The 12598-nt window shown below is 37.7% G+C and overlaps 1 protein-coding gene across 3 annotated transcripts in view; it reads left to right on the top strand.

Moving 5' to 3' along the window:
* Positions 1-2140: 2140 nt before the first annotated feature.
* The window catches only part of STRBP (spermatid perinuclear RNA binding protein), a 295257-nt gene continuing 284799 nt past the window's right edge, over positions 2141-12598 (top strand). For 2 of the 3 annotated variants that reach the window (XM_063432341.1, XM_063432339.1), the window contains exon 1: positions 2141-2243. The gene's annotated coding sequence lies outside the window, so the exon portion shown is untranslated. Of the gene's footprint in view, positions 2244-3969; positions 4072-12598 lie in introns of all 3 variants that reach the window. The other variant, XM_063432340.1, reaches the window with a different exon arrangement.

Below are 12598 nucleotides of genomic sequence, written 5' to 3'. Positions count from 1 at the left end.
TTCAGTTTTATAATGTATTGTATTGTAGTTATGTATCAGGTAGGTGAAGTATTATTTTGCATTGTATTATAAAGTAGTTATAGATCAGGTGTAGTATTATATTATATTATATTGTATTGGAGTAATGGATCAGGTGCAGTATTATAGTGTATTGTATTTTATTGTAGTTGCAGATCAGGTGCAGTATTATATTGCATTGTAGAAATGGATCATGTTCAGTTTTATAATGTATTGTATCGTAGTTATATATCAGGTAGGTGCAGTATTATATTGCAATGTGTTATAATGCAATTATCCCCTTAAGGACAGACGACGGATATATTCCGTCATGATTCCCTTTTATTCCAGAAGTTGTGTCATTAAGGGGTTAAAGATCAGGTGTGGTATTATATGGCAGTGTATTATAATGTAATTATGGATCCGGTACAGTATTATATTGCATTGTATTGTAATGTAGTTATAGATCAGGTGCAGTATTATAATGCATTGTATTATATTGTATAATATAGGTATAGATAGATAGATATAGTTATAATTATAAACCTAGATTAATCTATATTATATAAATTATATTAATTAGATTATATTGTATTGTAGTTATAGGTCAGGTGCAGGATTGTTTTTTATCATATTGTATTACAGTTATAAATCATTTGCAGTATTATAATGTATTGTATTATATTGTAGTTATAGATCAGGTGGGGTTTTATAATGTAAATGTATTATATTATATTTTTAGATCAGGTGTAGTTTTATAATGTATTCTATTGTAATGTATTATATTGTAGTTATAGATCAGGTACAGTATTATGTTGCATTGTATAATAATGTTTTATATTGTAGTTATAGATCTTCATTTCCAGTATTATAATGTATTGTATTATATTGTAGTTATAGATCAGGTGGGGTTTTATAAAGTAAATGTATTATATTATATTTTTAGATCAGGTGTAGTTTTATAATGTATTCTATTGTAATGTATTATATTGTAGTTATAGATCAGGTACAGTATTATGTTGCATTGTATAATAATGTTTTATATTGTAGTTATAGATCATTTCCAGTATTATAATGTATTGTATTATATTGTAGTTATAGATCAGGTGGGGTTTTATAGTGTATTATATTATAGTTATAGATCAGGTGCAGTTTTATAATGTATTGTATTGTAATGTATAATATTGTAGTTATAGATCAGGTGCAGTATAATAATGTATTGTATTATAATGTATGGTATTGTATAATTTATTGTAAAATAATGTATTGTATAATAATGTATGGTATTGTATAATGTATTGTATTATAATGTATTGTGTTATAATGTATGGTATTGTATTATAATGTATTATATTGTATAATAATGTATTGTATTATAATGTAGGGTATTGTATAATGTATTGTATTATAATGTATGGTATTGTATAATAATGTATTGTAGTAATGGATTAGGTGCAGTATTATAATGTATTGTATAATAAAGTATTGTATTATAATGTATGGTATTGTATAATAATGTATTGTAGTAATTGATCAGGTGCAGTTTTATAACATATTGTATAATAATGTATTGTATTATAATGTATTGTATTGTATAATAATATATTATAATAATGGATCAGGTGCAGTATTATAATATATTGTATAATAATGTATGGTATTATATAATACTGTATTGTAATAATGGATCAGGTGCAGTATTATAATATATTGTATAATAATGTATTGTAATAATGGATCAGGTGCAGTATTATAATAAATTGTATAATACTGTATTGTAATAATGGATCAGGTGCAGTATAATAATATATTGTATAATAATGTATTGTATAATAATGTATTGTATAATACTGTATTGTAATAATGGATCAGGTGCAGTATTATAATATATTGTATAATAATGTATTGTATAATACTGTATTGTAATAATGGATCAGGTGCAGTATAATAATGTATTGTATAATAATGTATTGTAATAATAGATCAGGTGCACGGTTCCTGCACGTAACCCTCCGCGCGCTCCACTCAGGTGCAGGTCCCTCTCTATCGCGCGCCTCACGCGCGCTCTCCTCAGGTGCAGGAGAAAGGGGCAGGAACTCCCCGTACTGCCGGGGCCAATGAGCGCTTTGCCCGCAGTCACGTGGCTCCGAGTGCCTGGGCTCGCGCCCCTGTCGGTGTGTGTGAGGATAAGGAGGACGGCGAAGGGGAGCGGAGCATCCCGGGATCACCGGCACCAACTACTGGAGGTATGGACGGGGCGAAACACATCCCGGTCTGCGGGGAGGAGTATACCCTGTGTGCAGCTACTGAGTGGTGAATTATCACCGGTCCGGGTGGTGGCGTGCGAGGGGAGGAAGCGATGGGGTATCAGCCCCCGGCGGTCATTCTCCGTGCCCCGCTCTGCTGCGACTCCCTCAGGGAGAGAGCGGGGGTGTAGCTGCGCACGGGGAACACACCGCACACACGGCATCCTCTGACGGAGAGCTATGCACAGAGCTGCGATGTGCGGTTCTCGCTCGGCGATGCGCCCTTGGCTGTGTGTCCCATGTGGCTGTTGCCCTGGCACCGTGTGTCACTGTGTCCCCCGAGCAGGGCTCCCTTGGCACTGGGTGGCAGTGTGTGGGCACGGAGGGATGCTGGCCGCCTGCCCCGGGCTGGGATGTTGCTGGGCAGCGATTTGATGGCATCTGGGCTGAACAATGCGTTTATCTAACCACAGGGATAAACTGGGCAACCTGATCCCAGGGCTATGATTTATTGCCTTCTCGGTCTCTGTAAATGTATACATAACGTGTGTCCTCACAGTGGGAGCTCTTCGTGGGGGTCTCTGTTTACTTGAAATGTGGGGGTGTGGAGAGGAAATTGGCTAGTCTACTCTACACTATCTCTACCACCCTGCCTGCACCTCCTCCTCCATCTGGGGTACCAAGGAGAGATGTAGGAATTCATCATTTACTGCCTTGTTTCCTTTCTCTCTCTCTCTCTCTCTCTCTTCATTCCTCCTCCTGTGGTCCTAGGTGAAAGCTACATGAACAAAAAACATTTAACAGTCAAAGATGTATTGGGACACATGCAAAACTAAGTATATGTTAGTATAGTAAAATTGTGTATTTTTAGCCCAACTCTAGAAAGAACTAATATATATATATATATATATATATATATATATATATATATATATATGTATATGTATATATATATATATAATTTTTTTAAATCTCAGCAACATCTTCACAGTAAATAATTACACTAACCCCTAAAATTAATGTGACATTTTATGTACTTTATAATGTTACACTTCAAATAGCGTCTTTATATTTTATTGCCCATGTTTAGGTACTTTACAGCACAAACAAAACTTGTCTATTGTCCATGCATATGTATGTGGGTTGACTACGTCATCCAAGCATACCTAGATGTTAAATGGGTGTTATATATATATATATATATATATATATATATCTATAACTATCTCAGTGGTGTCCTTTTGAATCAAAGTGCTATGTGTGTCTACCTTAAGGGCATAGGTGGGGTTTGTATAATTGTATATACATAATGTGCTTGGTGTCTTAAGTCAGTCACTTAGGCCAGTGGGGGTAGGTGTTCTGTGTACATCTGATTTGGATTCCTGAATGTTGTGTATTGCTGTAAGACACACATTTTGAGAAAGCATAGTGAAGACCGTGTATATATAATAAAAAAAAGTAGGTAGGTGTGTGTGTATGTATGTATGTATGTGTATTTATATAATAAATATATATACACACACACACACACACACACACACACACACACACACACACACACACACACACACACACACACACACACACACACACACACACACACACCTAAGGTTCCTTAATTTTCTCTGGTCCAGAGACGTGTTTGTATGGACCCCTTGTGCCTTCTTGTAAGCACCATGAATAGAGATTTGTTTTCCATGCACATGCGCTCTGCATCCCCCAGCAGGTCTGCCAGATGGTGTCCCTCAGACTCCAGTCAGCTTCTCACGTTGCTGCGGGACAGACTGTGCTGAGATGAGCATGTAGAATGAATGGAGCTGGAAACCAGGTATTTGTTGTGAGGGTGTTTGTATGAAAGCAGTAGTTTGAGCTCTAGAATAAACAATTTAGTAATATTTTTGAAATATGTACACAAGAGGTTTATGTTGGAAATTGAGACAGTACAGCGAAAGCGAAGAGGTATTATCTAATTTATGATTGAATGTCCACTATTTCTTGTTTATTTTCGTGTTGTAAAATATCAAGCTCTACATACTTGTTATCTAAACCTTTGCTTAGAAATGTCACCTGGTGTGTGTGCGTTTATTTTTTTACATAGAATAAATTATAGTTTTTTGTAAATATACAATGTATAATTACGGAATTCTGCCTTGAATGCATTAAGTAGTGCTGGAGTTTTTGTTTAGATATATATTTTAATGTGAAATTTGTATTTGCAATGTAAGAAATGTTACTTACAGTTGCTTTGCTCATGGAGATATTTAAATCCTAGTTTGTGATTTTGTAACATGAAGTTTTAAGTTCAATAATAAGGGAGCTTTTATTCCCCCTTCTGTATATACTGGTATGTAAATGGGACTTTTTACTTATGGAAATGTACAGTGGATGTGAATGTTGTGGTACTGCTTATCAAGACAAGTATTCGTTAAATATATTTTTGTAATTGCATACAATTATCTCTATTAATCTGTATTATAGGGGGCAGACCTCCCCAGGGGAACCAGGGAACCAACACATTTTGACAAGAATTTCAAATATTATTTAATATAATGTACAACTTTTTTTTTTTTTTTTTTTTTTTTAAATTTGGTTTGATTGTAGGTGTCAGCTAGAGACTACATAAGATAGATAGAGGTTCTCCATAATTCTGTTCAAACTATCAACACAGCAAGCAGTACCCGGAAATATAGCATTTAAAGGACAACTCACCTCAAAAATATTTTCTATAATAATTCTTTCATCAATTATTAAAAGGCAGTTAAAAAAAGAGGAAAAACCTATACCTATATTTTAGTATAAGGATTCTTCAGCCAAATTATATGCACCTTTGGTCGAACAATGTTTGAATACCAACAGTTAGTCTCTGTTTTTCTTTCTGCTTCGGTGCAGTGAGTGAAGCAGAAAAGACCATAGAAATTGTAATTTTTCAACCACTGTCTAACCAAATGTGCATGTACATGGCTGAAGTATCCTATCCTATACTAAAGGTAGGGATGTGTTATTCTATACTTCATTTAAAAAAGAAAAAAAAAACTTACTTTCAATACTTGAGTAAAGGGTTATTAACTTTTTTTGTCTTTGAGGTGACAGTTTGTTTTGTTTTTAACTAGAAGTGTTGCCACATATTTAGAAAAAACATGTTAAGTTGTGGGGGCATATTCACACTGTAATTGTGAAGACTTTCAAAGCATAAATTATTTTATATTTTTTTTTTGGAATGGGTAGAAAAACAGTAGCACCAAGAGTGCATACAAGTACTTTTTTTTTTATACATAACAGGAGTCTGGATTGCGTTTTGTATATACTTCGTGTATACAATGGTGGTTTAAAGGATTTAAGAGACAATCTTACAAGATGAGCCATCAATGTGATTAAATTTGACACTGCTGAGGTGCTAGCTACTTTTCTTGCACCAGCTTCACAAGTGTGTTTTTGTGATCACTTTTTCACAAAGTTCTATAATTTTGTATGTTTTCAGTTTGAACAATCGCTGGTACACCAAGGAAAGCTCCACTTGCAGTGTGTAAATTGTGTTCACATATTCCATTAAACACTTAGGACTGTTTTCTAAAATTACATGGTCCCTCTAGAGATGCATAATTATAAGGAGCACTGCAGACCTCTTGCATTGCATTTCTCTTTGTAGGTAGAAGAGACTGATATAGGTCATTACATTTTAATACTCTTAGGTCAAAATACAGACCACAATTTGAAAGCTCTTCAGTCCTGTTTTTTGTTTCCTTATTAATCTTTAAAACGAAAGCTGCCAGTGTTCACATAGCAAAGAAATTCTGTAATCATATGGTACAGCTAAAAAAATACTGCAACCAGAATGGGGTATAACTGAATTATACCTTTTTAGAAGCATTGAAATTTCGAGCTATTCATCATAATCCAATTACAGTTTAATGTATGTGAGAAAAGCCGACCTGCTGGAATGCTGAGTAGCTACAGCCTCCTTGATGAGGTGATTCTGTGTCAAAACAGAAAAGATTGAAATGTTGAGTGACAACAAATGCCGTAAAAGGCAGGCATTAAGGGTTCTTTTTTAATGTTGACTGTATGTTGCCATGTCTTGTATACTTTTTCTCAACTTTACTGTTTTGAAGGTGCTGCTGTGGACTTGTTCATAAATCACCCAGGCGCTGACAGCAGAGAATCTGCTTTGGAATTGTTTACCCTTTGTAAATAGACTTGGTATAAATTAATCTGCAGTCCATTTTTATGTTGTACGTTTTCCTTCCTGTGTAGTAGCTAGAACCTCTGCAATGTGATAGTTTGTGGAGTGGCAGGGGTATTATTGCTTCCAACCAGATTTAATGGTGCCCTTCTTTTACAAATGTTGATGTGTGGGCTATGACATATGACCAAAGATTACCGTATTTTTTGTTGTTGTTTGTGCATTTTTCTTTACTTAAATATTGCACTCACTTGGAATAGTTGCCCTTCTATTCAGCTATTGACAGCAAGGATATATTCATATGAGCTGCACTATTTTTTCCCTTACTGCTCACTTCTTCAAATGGTATTTTATAATTTTAATATTGTATTATTTTGGTCAGGTGTTTAAGTATTGGAATTAAATATTTTGTTTGCTACATGTGTAATTGCACAGCTTTTTGCCTTTTCCAGAACACCTCATACACCTTTTTATGTTTGAATCTTTATAAGACTTCATGGAAAAAAGAAAATGTTAATCAACATTGTCATGCTTTGTACAATCTGTCTGTGTAAAGTGTGTGTGTGTGTGTGTGTGTGTGCGCGCGCATGTGTTCATTTACATCCTGTGGTACAAATGATGTATATTATATTTGGTACTCATTCGATTGACCTTCATTGGATAAAAAGCTGAGTTGACCTTGCTGGGAATCAAACCTTTGACTCTGAGATATTGCAGCTGGAGCACTATCCAGCTTAATTTTAATATTTTTAAGTTTGTTTAGGAGTGATTTATTATGTTTAGTGGGTTCCAGTGGAATGCATGTTTTCAGAATATGGTGAAACTGACAAATTAAGAGGACAAAAAAAAATGTTATGGTACAAAAGCACAATTTCATATATGGTTGCAAAGTTGAAACAATAAAAATGAAAAATAAGTGATTTTTAAATTTTATTTTCAATTCTTAGCACAAGACGACACTAATACAGGTGCTGCTTATAAAATGTGTGTGTATATTATATATCTTGCATATCATTTTTTTTTCTAGTGAAAATGTAAAACAGGAGTATAAATAAAAGTACTCTTATGGAGCAAGTTAGAGGGAAATAGTGGAATTCTGCTTTAGATTTGTTGTGTTTATTTTTTGTTTTTATGACCATTCCTTGTTGAATTTAGTTTTAGAATTTAAGATTACGTTGAGACTCCGTACTTACAACTTTGGGTCTAGAAATAAAAAATATGTATGTGCTGCATCATGTTGCTATTAATCCACTTTGCAGGAGGGCTTCTCAGATCTAGGGACCTAGGACCAAATGAGAATTTTTTTTTTTTTTTAGCCTTAAAATGTTGAAGCGCAGTCATATTTGTTAGGCTTAATGTGACATAAATGAATGTGTAAACACAAGCTGGAATGTGGGCTGGCAGCTAGGGCAGTTTAATTGAAGAGTGTATATATGCAATATTATATAATGTTATTTTTTTTTTTTATAATACTCCTTAGAGATGCAGCTTCCTAATCTTTTCTTTGCTAACGTTCGCTCTGGTTGGCAAAATATCATAACCTGGATGTCAATGTATGTGTTTGCTTTAAGAGGATATTACATGACTAGGTCTTCCATAGAGTGTGGTGGCTTTCCAGGCTTTACTTTCAGTAAATGTGTGAGAAAGGCATGGAAATAAGTATACACTCTGTTGTCTAACACTTATTTACTGTGTGTATTTCAAAACGCATTCTTTCTTCAAATACTCCACCTATATTGTCTCCCTCCTTGCTGGCCAAAAGTACACCCAGTATCCGAATACCCTAATCGAGTACTTCCTTGGTGTTAATTTCAGTTCTGTTCTCTCCCCCACTTCTTAACATACACACTTCCAGTCTCTCTATATAGTCCAAATCGTGTAATTTCTACCACAAAGGGACAAGCTAAGCACCAAAACAATTACTCCTGATGTAGGGTTTTGGTGCATAGATGCTGTCACTTTTCTCCAAGAATGCAACACATGGGTATTTTGTAGAACATTGTTTACATTTGGTCAAAACATTTTTGATCTCAACAATTAACAATCTTAACATTGGGTGTCATCACATACAGCATTATGCTATTAATAGACAAGCTTTGGATTCTCTGCGAGAAGCGTTGCACCGACAAATGGTGACAAATTGCCACGTACGGTCTTTGTTCTCAGAAGCAACTGATTGCACAAAACTCATCAAGATTTATGACTTTAGTGAGGGAGGTTTGGGCTCTGTTCACTGCGGAAGTAAAGGTAAGTTTTAATCATGCTTTTGATAAAAACCAAAAAATGGGAGTGCCAATCAAAGAATGAAAGGAATGTGTGTAATAATAAGCAAAACATGTTACTTTGCAAGATGCTACTAGGGCTCTTCGTTGGTAATGGAAACTAACTCCACATTGTGCCCCCTTTATTCTGGCATTTTTCCAACTGCATTCTATAATATTTATGCCAGGCTTATTTTACCTACATCAACCCGTTGCCAGTGCTTATATTGGCTTCCCATAGGGTCACAAAGGCAACGTAAGCAATCTGGCGAATTTTAATGTGAATAAAATGAAACCCAAGCCTTATATTTGACGCTGTAACTTTTGAAAACACCTTAAAACCTGTACATGAGGGGTACTGTTGTACTCGGGAGATTTCCCTGAATACAAATATTTGTGTTTCAAAACAGTAAAAAGTATCGCAGCAATAATATCGTCCGTGTAAGTGCTGTTTGTGCGTGAAAATTGCACTTTTACTGGCGATATCATCGTTGTAATACATTTTACTGTTTTGAAACACTAATATTTGTGTTCAGCGAAGTCTCCCGAGTAAAACCGTACCCCCCATGTACAGGTTTTATGGTGTCTTGGAAAGTTATAGGGTTAAATATAGTGCTAGCAAATTAAATTCCCTATACTTTCGGCATGGGTTGTCAGGCAGGTCCCGCTAATTGTAATTAATTAGGGTACCTAATTATGTAAAAATATTACATAAATATATGTGTAGAATTAATGTGTGTGTGTGTATATATATGTGTATGTGTGTATGTGTATGTATGTATGTGTGTATATGTGTATATATATATATATATATATATATATATATATATATATATATATATATATATATATATATATATATATATATATATATATATATATATACACATGACCCATGGGGCCCCGGTGCAAAAATTGATCCGTGGCCCCCCCCCCCCCCCTCGCGCTTACTCTGCGCGGGCCGGGGCAGCAACACATGGCGGCGGGCACCTGGTCGCAGGGGTTGCGGGGCTGCGACCGCGGTATGTACGCCAGTGCATGCAGATGCGCGCACACACACTTAAAGGACCACTACAGACACCCAGATCACATCAGCTCAATGAAGTGGTCTGGGTGTCAGGTCCCTCTAGTTTTAACCCTGCAGCTGAAAGCATAGCAGTTTCAGAGAAACTGTTATGTTTCACTGAGGGTTAATCCAGCCTCTAGTGGCTGTCTCACTGACAGCCGCTAGATGCACTTCCGCCATTTTAAGACACTGAACGTCCATAGGAAAGCATTGAGTAATGCTTTCCTATGGGCGGTTTGAATGCGTGCACGGCTCTTGCCGTGCATGCGCATTCGGAGCTGAGAGGCGGAGGGATCCCCAGCGCCATGGGAGTCCGGCGCTGGAGAAAGGTAAGTGCTGAAGACACACACACACACACACTCTCACGAACAAATGCATACACACTAGCTGACAGACACACTCAGCGGCAGACATACATACACACTCACTAACAGACATCAAACAGACTCACTAACACACACACACACAAACACACTCAGTAACAGACACACAGTAACACACTCACTGACACTCACTAGCAGACACACACGAACACACACACTCACTCTCACACTCACTCACACATGTTTTTTTTTATTTATTTAATCCCCCCAGCCTCCCTACCTTTTGGAGTGCTGAGTGGATTCCCTGGGGTCCAGTGGTGCTGCTGGGCTCCTAGGCGGGCAGTCAGGCTGGCCGGTGCGCGAGGGAGCACTCTCCCCTGAGTGCTTCCTCTTCAGCTCCCTCGCGCGCCGCGTAGGGATGCCGGCGCCGGAAGATGACGTCCTCTTCCGGCTCCGGTATCAGTGCGGTGCGCGAGGGAGCTGAAGAGGAAGCACTCAGGGGAGAGTGCTCCCTCGCGCACCGGCCAGCCTGACTGCCCGCCGGGTGTAAGCAGGGCCAGCCATTTTAATTTGATTTTCCAGCCAGCAGGGGGACTACCTGGCATTGTTGCAGCCAGCTATCCCGGCCATGTGATTGTGAGGTCCTCGCAAGGACCTCACTCTCACATGGCCGGGGGGGGGCTGAAGAGGGCGGACGTGCCGCGGGGAGCTCCCTGGGAGTCCCCCCAACCGCGATCGCCGGCGACCGGGTAAGTTTAAAAAAAAAAAAAAACAACAAAAAAAACGGACGGCGTACAATTACGACTGGCGGCGTTTAGAGCCGCTTAAAAAAGGACGTAATTGTACGCCCTCCGGTCTTAAGGGGTTTAAATGCCTTATTTTGTTCTGTCAGACTTTCCCCTTGCCTCAAGTGTCCAGTGGTCCCTTATAACTCATCTCTTTTGGAAAGTTTATCTTCCAGGGTGACTTTACTCTTCGGTCCAACTATCTTTCAACACATAACCTGTGCGTCCACAGTTCGCTTCACTTCACCTCTCCTCAACACAACACTTTTACAAGGTTAACTAGACACAGACATCCTATCTGTCAGCCTCTCCACCTCTTTGATTTGCTGTTTGTGTTTCACAATTCCTTCTAGATTGTAAGTACATTCAAACCGGAATCTGAAACTGTAACATGTTAACTTTTTCTTTTTGTGTGTGTTTTTGTGCTGTTTGTTAACCTGTATTTTCTAAACATTGTAGTCTTTACGAAAGAGATGACATGGTCTGGGTGCATTTAGTGGTCCTTTTCATGGTTACAGTTAGTGTATTGTAGGTGGTTAATGTTTATTGGTAATGTAGGGGATAAGGAGAGGTCTTGTATAGCATGCATGTTCTGGTTTACCTAATATTAAAGGGTTGCCATAAAATTTTTCTTTACTCATTTTAATGTATCTATTATGCCATATATGCACTATTTATCTTGTTCACCCCCCCCCCCCTTAATTAAATAAACCTATTAAATAGATTAAAATGTACCTTGAATCCCCAGACGAGGTCCTCATCTCTTTCTTTCCCCAGAGCCGTCTGTCGTCATGCTGTCGTGCTGTCATTCATGACCATTTAACTAGCTCGGATCACATGGTTGTGCTCTGGGCTGGTGAGGGAGAGCTTTAATTATTTTAAACAAATACATTTTTGAAAATGGAGGAAGTGCATGCGATAAATGTAATTTTTGCACAGAATTGGTATTGGGCAGCCTAGAACATAGTTGTGCTGGGGGTGCATCTAGCCCTTGGCACAGAAGTGCATATTTCTCGTACTGCATTTCAAGCAGAAATGCTGAAACACAGACTTCTACCACCATAACCATTTCTGAAAGCAGAAGTGATCATGGTAGTTTGAGTAACCCTTTAATGAGTTACATTGCCAAGAGGTAGCTGCTGCTTTGGAGTTTAGCTCCCAGTAATCCCAGGTAGCACTGTGAAATGTGCAGTAACAAGTTCTTTCCTTCACCCCTTCACTAAACTATCAATAAACTTGAGCCCCTACACAAACCTAAAGCTAAAATTATCATGTAATATAAATTATACAAATAGTGTTATTGTTGTGTAGTATCTTCAGAACCCCTCAGTGCATTATTTTCCCATAATAGACTATATATGTTTAGACATTTCTCTGTATGCGCAGCTAATCCCCAATGCATACTTCACTGTTATTTATCTTCTCTATTACATGATATGCCAGTAACTTGGTATTCTAGTAATAGTGTAGTAGTGCAAAGCTGTATTCCTAACGCTATAGTCTCACTCTACCCTAATGTTTTTGTGTTCCTCCCCTCACCCCCCCCCCCCCCCCATGTTGAAAGGGTACAAAAAAAACCCTTTTAAACCGTTACCTTTTCAGCGCCGAGGTCTCTCTGCACTAGATCTGTCTTTGCCTGCTCCGACCTTGACAAGGGGGGGGGGGGGGGGGGGGAGGTCCTATAGTGGTTCTTTAAAGACGCTTGACGTTATCATGCAAAGCGTGAGGACATCCAGTGTT

This window comes from Pelobates fuscus, chromosome 9 (genome assembly GCF_036172605.1).
Source record: "Pelobates fuscus isolate aPelFus1 chromosome 9, aPelFus1.pri, whole genome shotgun sequence".
Taxonomy (NCBI): Eukaryota; Metazoa; Chordata; class Amphibia; order Anura; family Pelobatidae; genus Pelobates; species Pelobates fuscus.
Note: the sequence above shows the minus strand (reverse complement) of the source record. Positions and strands in the feature narration are given on the sequence as shown.